The sequence below is a fragment of the Elaeis guineensis genome, chromosome 4, assembly GCF_000442705.2.
Source record: "Elaeis guineensis isolate ETL-2024a chromosome 4, EG11, whole genome shotgun sequence".
Taxonomy (NCBI): domain Eukaryota; kingdom Viridiplantae; phylum Streptophyta; class Magnoliopsida; order Arecales; family Arecaceae; genus Elaeis; species Elaeis guineensis.
This window is the reverse complement of record NC_025996.2, coordinates 14886636-14896440: the sequence shown is the minus strand read 5'-3', so window position 1 is coordinate 14896440 and position 9805 is coordinate 14886636. Positions and strand designations below refer to the sequence as shown.

General features: G+C 37.9%; 1 long non-coding RNA gene across 1 annotated transcript; it reads right to left on the bottom strand.

The window, feature by feature from the left end:
* Positions 1-331: 331 nt before the first annotated feature.
* On the bottom strand, positions 332-9426 carry LOC140857154 (uncharacterized). Its single transcript, XR_012140654.1, has 3 exons — positions 8850-9426; positions 466-550; positions 332-362 (listed from the first exon to the last, which is right to left on the bottom strand). It is a non-coding gene; the product is annotated as an uncharacterized lncRNA (long non-coding RNA).
* Positions 9427-9805: the final 379 nt, after the last annotated feature.

Sequence of the window (9805 nt, the reverse complement as noted above, 5' to 3'; positions counted from 1 at the left end):
GTCTGGTCTCTAGACAAATCATCAGAAACCTCGCTGGTCTTCTTCACCAAAGTATCTAGTTCCTTTTCCTGCATGGCCATGATCTTTTTGTTTCCAGCAGCATCAGGAAATATAACATGGTCTCTCACCAGAGTTGTTAACTCTTCCATAACTGTATGGTTCCTGCCCAAAAATTAAAAAACAAAGTGAATGCTATTGCAAGTAAATCAGATATGTAGTATCACATGTAATAAAAATGAAGCTAACAGCAAAAAAAGATAGAAGATAAAACATACAGGCAGTACATCAAGGTGCAGTTAGGGAGAAGACCATCCCAAGCCCTTTGTACAATACCTTCTCTTGTATCTTCAAAGGCAATCTCTCTGATTTATTTAGTAAAGAGGTCAGAAGGAAATACATCAAGGTGAGATTTATTTGCCTAAATCATTACATATAAAAGTGAACTTGTAAAAAATGAAAAAGTACCGTGGCAAGCACTTTCTGTGGTATGACTTTGGGCACCGTCTGCATATTGCAAACTGCAGCTCTCTAACCTCTTTGTTTTCTCTGTCTACAAACAATACATTTATGAACAGGACAGTAAATGATTTCCCAGCTTTGATCCTTTTTTGATACTTGGACGCTTTAGATTTATTATCTGGGCATAATAATTCTGCAGCACACTTTGGATGGTAGAAACGACCACAGTTGCTGAAACACAACAAAACCCTAAAACACAGGACAAGTGGGAAAAAAAGAAGCATTTTCATTGTCAAAAGTAGAATTTTAAACCACAAACTCAGCACATCTTCAAACTAAATTAGCAAAACCAGTGGCAGAAAAGAACAGTGGAATAAGGTGGACGATAAATGAACACTCAAGATTGTTATCTTTTGATTAATTATTACACTAGAAGGTTGCCATGGGAACCAGGGGATCCCTAAATGGTGGAAAGCCCAGAGGAAGGAAGCCAATAGCATAACACCATTTTTCAAAAAATTCCATACAGTTGAAAAGACAGGCATACGTAAAACAGGATGAGAAATTTGCCAAATTCAGTATTGTTAATAATTTGACTCCACTTGGACCATCTCAACTCAATGAGATTTCAGAACGGAGAAATTGGACCTTATTAAATATGATTCGTTCTATGATGAACTTCACAGACCTTATTTTTCTTTGGATGGACAATGTCTTTTGACTGCCATATACGTATTGAATTGAGTTCCATCTAAAACCATTCGTACTACACCATATGAGATATGGCATGGTAAGAAACCAAGTTTGAGTCATCTCAAGATTTGGGATTGTCCGGCCCATATCAAACAACAACAAGCGGACAAGTTAGAAACCAGACCCTTTAGAGCTCATTTTATTGGATATCCTAAGGAGTTATTAGGATATTATTTCTATCTTCCAGAAGATCACAATGTGATCGTGAGTCGACATACAGTCTTTCTTGAAAATAGTTTATTCAAGATGGAGGCATGAAAAGACAGATTCGGCTCGAAAAGAAAGTCTCTGAAGAGCAACGAGCTTTGGAATCTAATGAACCAATTCAGTCTGCGCCGATCCATATACTTCCTCCACCTCGTAAGTCTAGTAAGATTTTTCGTCCTCCTGAAAGGTACTTAGGTATTATCCAAGAGAATGTAGAGGAAACGTTCCTCATAAAAAATAGGTACATGGAGATGACTCCAAAATCGATAACGAGGCGATATCAGATATCGACTTCGAAAAATGGTTAGAGGCAATGAAGTCAGAAATTGACTCGATGCACTCAAACCAAGTCTGGACCTTAGTGGATCTATCTAAAGGTATTGTACCTATTAAGTGTAAATGGATCTTTAAAAGAAAGATAGGTGCAAATGGAAAGATGGAGACCTTTAAAGCTAAGCTTATGGCGAAAGAGCATAGTCAGTGCGAAGGCATTGACTATCAGAATACCTTCTCGTCTGTGGCCATGCTTAAGTCCATCAGCACACTGCTTGCCATTGCAACGTATTTCGATTATGAAATATGGCAGATTGATGTGAAAACGGCGTTCTTGAATGAATATCTTGAAAAAGATATCTATATGAAACAGCCACTTGATTTCATTTTCAGTGATAATGATCACAGAGTTTGCAAACTGCATAAATCCATTTATGGACTCAAGCAAGCATCTCGGAGTTAAAATGCTCATTTCAACGATGTAATCAAATCGTTTGATTTCATCAACAACGAGGAACCATCTGTCTTCAAAAAGGTCAGTGGGAGCGCTGTCACATTTTTCGTATTATATATAGATGACATCCTCCTGATTGAGAATGATATTCCCATGTTAACTACGGTCAAAGTTTGGTTATCTAAGAAATTTTCCATAAAATACCTAGGAGAGGCATTCTTTATTTTGGGGATTAAGGTCTATAAAGATAGATCTAAAAAAATGCTAGGATTGTCACAGAAGATGTACATTAAGAAGGTGCTGAAAAAGTTCAGCATGAAGAACTCCAAGAGGGATTTAGTATCCTTCTGACATGGCATTCATCTTTCCAAAAAATGTGCCCCAATACATCAAAAGAGATTGAAGCATGAACAAGATCCCTTACGTTTTGACTATAGGAAGCCTCATGTATGCCATGCTTTATACGCGATCTGATATCGCCCATGCTGTGAGTGTCACAAGCAGATATCATTCGAATCCAGATGAAGAGCATTGGATTTCTGTGAAATGTATCCTTAAATACTTGAGAAGGACTCAAGATATGTTTCTAATCTTTAGAAATTGAGAGCTTAAAGTGCAGGGATATACTGATTCAGACTTCATGTCCGATACTAATGATTGAAAGTCGACATCAGGAAGCATTTTTCTCTGCAATGGTGATACTGTCAGCTGGAAGAGTTCCAAACAGACTGTGATTGCAGACTCCACTATGGAAACAGAATACATCGCCGTGTTGGAAGCTGCGAAGGAGGTGTTTTGATTCAAAAAATTTGTTACAGAGTTAGTGTGATGCCATCAGATGCCTTCCCACTCTATTGCGACAACAACGATACCATAGCCCTTGCTAAGGAGCCGAGGTCTCACTAAAAATTCAAACACATCGAGTGGCGGTTCCACCTTATCCGTGATTATCTCGAGAAAGGATACATCGAGGTGAAGAGAGTCGACATCGCAAATATGGCTGACCCACTGACGAAGCAATTGAGCCAGCAAAAGACTAAAACCCATCTTAAAAGATAGGACTTAGATTTGTAGCTAATTAGTTTTAGTGCAAGTGAGAGTTTATTGGATGTATACCCTAGAACCCAGATTGACCGACACTTGTAAAACATTCTTAGGACATAATTTGTAAAATTGACTTTGATATTAATAAAATTAGATTATTTTCATTTACATTATGTTTAATTGTGTCTGTGAATTGTCCATTGGGTTAATGGGTATGATAACATATATTCTCAAAAATCGAAAATTTGAGATATATATTATTATAGTTAACTCAAAAATTATTCTCGATCATAGGATCATCACGGAAATGATGATCGATCCGGAAGATTAATGTATGATCGCTTTCTTCGGATAGATGAGTCTTGAATATACAGTATGGAGACATCGGAGCGAAAGTACAGATGTTTGTTAAGAACAAAGATACTGAGCATGATCAATCACGAACAGTCACAAAGATATCTATCTTCTTGTCAGTGACATGTTCATAGCTGTGATTATATATTTAGTTTCTGACCTGAGGTACATCGATCATTCATCTTGAGGGTGCTGTAGTTTGACGACACCATAACTCGATCTCCTAACCATACAGAGTCTTGAGATGTATGTTGGCTGCAGTATGTTCATTGTAGAAATTGGATTACATCAAGATGTGATCTATCGACCTCGATAGAGGAGTAGACCTATATAGATCATGAGGCTGGTCCAAAAATTGATGGCCATGGCAATGTGAAAGATAGAAAGATATTTCTATTAAATTTCACATCAAATTCGAATCAATTGATTCTATTATATAACAGATATAAGGTTTGATGAGTTATCCTTAACCTCGATTCTGTCAGGACTCATGATAGAAAAATCGGATTACACGATAACTGCACCTAGAGGTTTATTCTTCAGTTCTGCTGGATTGTCACCACATACTGCTGATATCACTGATCGATTGTAAGACTAATTAAGAATCATTTTGATGATCAATGATTATTAATTGACTGAATTGGAAAGAGTTTCCATCCATCGAAAAAAATTTCAATGACATTACTTATAGAGATCACAACATATCTTACTACCAGACAGAATTTGACCAATGAGATCACACAAACAAGAGTATCGATCTAGGATTGCATAATTGGGCTAAGTATAGTCTAATTGGATTAGGATTAATTAAATCCCAGCTTTGGATTTAAGAGAGCCATGCTAGTATATAGTTGAACCCATTTTCTCCTATTTGATTTGGGTTTCCCATTTAATAAGATTTAACCAAATAATAGCAAGCTCAAATTGGGTTCCAAATGTTGGGGCACCCAGGTTCAGTGAACAACCTAATTTGATTGGGTTTGAGGGGCGCTAAATGTTGGTGCCACCCAATTGCATTCGACCATGAAGAGGGCTCATGCCCATATGGATTTGATCCATGCATGTCACTCAGATTCAGATAAGAGAAAGAGATTGGGATAAGCCTCATCCACTAGTAGATGAGGATAAGAGATTTAATCTCATTTGAATTCAAATATAGATTTGAATTCAATTTTGAATTTAAACCATTTGAATCCGAATCAGAGGTGGATTGGAATGGGACGACAACAACCTTATCATATCTCCATGCTAATCTGAGTTTCTCGTTGGTTTTTGTGCAACAAAACAAGGAAGAAATCAGAGTGAGGCGGACCAAGCAGAGTCCTTCTGCTTTAAGGCATCTGATCCGATCAGATGCCTATATAAAGGGTCCCTTTTAATCGACTGCAATAGATTACAGCAGATAGAAAATTTTTCATGTCTCCCCTCCTCCTTTCCATTCCTCCTCCCTCTTCTTTCACCATTTTCCATGTTCAAGAGTGTTGAGCATGCCATCTGGTGGGTTCGAAGCATCAAAAACCATCAGATCTATGCGAGAAGGCTGCGATCAAAGGTTGATAGAAGCTCTATCGGAGATCAGATCGAAGGCAGATAGAGGAGCTTGCTGATCTGTCTTGGAGTAGACGGATTGATCAAAGAGAAAGCATCTTAGACCCAGCCCAAGTAGATATCTGTAGAGATCGGGCACATACGCGGCTCAACAGCGAACCTCGAAAATTCACGAATCATCAGATTGCGGAGATCGTCTACCACGCAAGGTGATGTAATCACCCTTATTATTGTTTGCATGCTGATTTATTATGCTTAATATCTGATTTAGATCTATGTATGGCGTGTCGGTCAGAGCCAAAAAATTTTAAATCCAGTTGCTTCTGATCCAAACCGATCCGGTGCACAACCTGTTCCTTCATATGCAACATTGGATCATGCAATAGCCGCTACGAGATCTGTGGAGGCAGATGAGAGTGTTTGGAGTGCTTTGAGATCTGTGCAAGATATGATCCAATGGTTGATGTTGCGAAAAAAGATCAATCATTCTTTTGCATGAAAGATACAACCCGAACCCTTGACCAATCTAGGAGGTGGAATATGTTTTTAAGTTCGACTTTGGGATACTTGATGTTCTCTTCTTGCCTGCACAACAAATACCTTTTTCTTTGATTCTGTAATGGCTTCAATTATATTATCAGATGCTGTTCTAATATGAAATTTTGCTAAATGTAGATTTATCTAGCTAAGCCTGGATAGGGACAAAACCTGATTTTCATGGTTATGGTTGTATCATCAAAGCCTATCATAATCATTATGTTACTACAGCAAACTATTGGAGGGCATTATTGGAATGAAAAGTTATGAGATCAAGCATAAATCCTGCATCCTGAATTTGATTTGAAATACTGATTAATGGAGAATACGAAGTCTCTAACAACGGAAAGTTAAGCATTCTTCAAAAGTTTCCGAATATCAAAAACAAGAAACAAACAATCTAAGCAAATTAACCCCGCCCCCCACCAAAAAAAAAAACATTTTGCAAACTGATATAGAATGCATCTTGTTATACAGAAAACACTAGCATTCTTAAAAAAAAAAAAAAAAAGATGTAGTTTACCATCTTCCCCAATCCGTTATTTATCAAATTCAATGATTACTAAATTATAGCCAATATGTGGGCCAAGAATTCAGATCCATCAACGGCATGTTCTACGGAACATTAGAATGTGGTACCATCCCATATGTCGGGACAGATCATCCCACTAGCATCCCAGTATCCCAATCGGAACACCTTGGAACATTTTCTGTCCCAAGTATCAGGACAGGGGAGGATGGTGGTACGTCCCATTCCATGAGAAAACCGGAACAGTCCCATCTCATGGGCTTTAAAACCTACCTGAAATATTGTTTTAAATTAAAACTTTGATTCTTTTAGCTATCTTCTTAAAGCCTCTAGTCTCATGACCCCATGCTTATTTACTCAGCAATTATTAAAATAACAATACTTAAAGCTTCTTGCCATCAAGTCTCAGGTGGTGAGAATGCTTTCAGAAGTAAAACAAATACCCAAGATGATAACTTCTTTCGAGCAAATGGCTTTCAAGGATAACAATTGTTGTATTATATAGGAAGTTTTTCTTATTAATACTGAAGATCATTGAATTAGGCCTCTCTTCAAATACCAAAATTCGTAGATAAAGTCACAAGTTGGTCAGAAGTACAGTTCTAACCCATATCCAACCCTGTCAAGACCATTGCATACAAAAATTCAGATACAGGGGTCAGTTGGGATTTCAAACCAAGATTCAGACATTATTGAGTATCAATACAGTAGAAGTTGAAGCAGACTCAATAAAATCCAATTAGTGCTAATCCTTGGTATAGGCCTATTATGACTTGAGAACCGCTAGTTACACCACAGCAACTCCACCCCTGTTCCAATGCACGAACGAGAGAGGGCTTCAAAAGTTCTCTATCCATCTCCCTTAGCTTTATTCTTGCAGTTGCCGCTCACCAAACATTTCGGGATGGTTCCTCCTTCCTTGCTCGGCCCTAGATAAGTACCGAGAGTATCCACGATGTCCCTAACATACAACTGGTGTGAAACTAAACACACACCCACATAGGTCCTCACAAAGCATATTCTTTTTATCCCTATAAAAATTGAATTATCCAAGAAGTTTAACAATCCTCGCATTTTGAAAAATTCAAGTATTTGTGCAGAATTAGTAATTTTGCCATTTCTCTTTAATTAGAAACATGTTTGGAAGCCTCTTTTATTCTAAAGATTTTACTCCTTTCAAACAAAAAGAGATCCTTGTAGTTAATTACACCAAGATTGCACTTCCAACTACTTCCTATAAAAACCTTACCATAGAACCTTAATGCAAAGCTATTGTTCTCCAAGATTTCCACATCCAAGTGTTAAGCAAAGACATATCCATATTTCTCATAATATTATTCATATTTTCAAGCTTATTCATTTTTCAGCATTAGATTCTAATCCAACACAAGCATAACCCAAACATTTCCATCCCTGACTATATGCCAAATTGTTTGGTCTTCCGTTACTCTTCGAACACCCAATGCAAATTCTCTCTAACTCGCTACTTTCATTGCCAATTGTGCTTTCATCCATCAAGAATGATTTGAATGAGAGAGCAAAAGTTGAAACTGCCTCTGGCTATGCCATCTACAAGGCCTAGACTAATGTGTAGTCAAATTAACATTTCATTTCTGTTGGAGGTAGTCTTCATGCTAAGAGATTGCTATCATTTTGGCTCTCAATCTACTAGACCAACTTTTGATCCAAAGCCTCAACCCTAACCGGCAACATACATCAAAAGATGCTCCTTGTCCAATATTACATGGGTTAAACATACTTTTGTTTCTCCACATCTCTAGTTTTCTACATACGTCTCTTCTCTCCTAGGAGACAAATATAAAGGTTGATGGATAGTGATGACACATATAAGAAACAAAAATAAATAAATAGATAAATGAGTAAATGATTTTAATAATTTAAAAAATATTCTAAGACAAGAATGTTACAATATGCTCCAAGGTCTCCATAATCTGGATTATAGAAATTCGCTAAAATATGGGTGCATGGCAACTACTGATTGACAGTAATTCGACCTGTATTTGATAAACAGGACCACATAAATGAGGTGAGTCGAATGACTCGTACATCGTCTAACACCAACACCTCCAGCAGTTCACAACATCTAAATACTAATTCTAGTGTTTAAATAAGTTCTTTTTGATGCCTGGACGATTGTTTCCAATATAATGATTTTCATATTTTCCAAAAGACTTGCTATCAAATTTTAGTATCAGAATTCATTTTTCCTACAATTATGTTGAAAATAATCACTGTATAACCACGAAAAAAGGAGATGACTCCCAGCTATGAAACCAGTTCCGCACCAACCTAATTTCAGTTAAATGTGAAGCACCACCGTATAAACAAAAAGTTTAGTAGATGAGCATATCTTTTGACAAAGATAAAATTTGAGAGGGCGAGTATATTTCTTGACAAAGATACATTAGGTTTGTGGCGTTGCTCAAATTAAAATCTGTTCTTAGGCAAGATTCATAATATGACCTTCTATTGGAACATGGCATATAACCCACAGAGTATCTGATTCTCTATGGAAATTAAGGCATTGTGAATGTTCAAGATTCAATCAAAACGGGGAACAAAAGCGCCAATCAAGAACAACATAGTAGAGTGAATTTAAAAAAAAAAAATTCTCTGAGAGAAAAGGTCAAAGGGAAAATAAAAAAAGACGTCAAAAACGCAAGAATTTACCTTAGCCATAACCAGTCTTCGCCCTTGTTTTTTTTCTACTAATCAAAGGCGAAACCCTAGGTTTCGATCCAATGTTTTTCCGGGGATCCAATGAAACGAACATGATCGTAGGGAGGACCAAAAAACTCTTAGAATACATTTTAGTATCAAGAAAACCAGTTCTTGGGATCAAGAAATAGGAAGGAGAACGGTTGAGAGGAAAGAAACAGGAGAAGAGAGCGCAGGAGTATCCTGGAAGGGGAAGGAAGAAGAGAGGAAGAAACTTGGTCATCATGGAGCACACGATCTCAGACTATGGAAGCGTTAATAGTTTTTTTTCCTTCGGGGAGGGGAGGAGAGGCACGCTCGGTGGACAACTAGGTTGGGTGGATCCGTGCCTGATTATACCCGACCCAATTTAGACCCAGAAGGGAATTCTTCGAGGAGCGAATCGTTTTATAGCGAATTAAGAAGTCGGCGGACAGCTAGGTTAGGTGGATCCGTAGCCGCTCATTCACGACCCGATTGAGACCCAGCCAGCACCAGACCCGCCAGTTGGCTCCTCGGCCGGGCCTCGGGTCTATACCGCATTCATTTTTATCCAGATCTCGGGTCGGGTATATTTGTTCTGCCCCAGCCCAGCCCATGATCAGCTGCCGTATTGCGAGGCATGGATTTTTTTTTTTTTCATAAGAATATGGAATCAGTTGCGTTTCAAGACTGATTTTGAAGAGCTTGTAATCTATAAACAGGAGTTCAGCTCCTTTCGGCATGTGCCACATGGGGGTGGGCTCATGATCTCAAGATCCATGCTGGTTTTTTTTTTTTTTTTGATATGCGAGCGGTCACACAACTCTGATGTATACACAACTTATAAAGTCAGCATATAGAAGATCGTACAGGGCCAACGATCACAACTTAACCTATCTCTAGATCCAATCTCCAGAGTGCTCTATATAAACTGCAGTTCAGTCAGC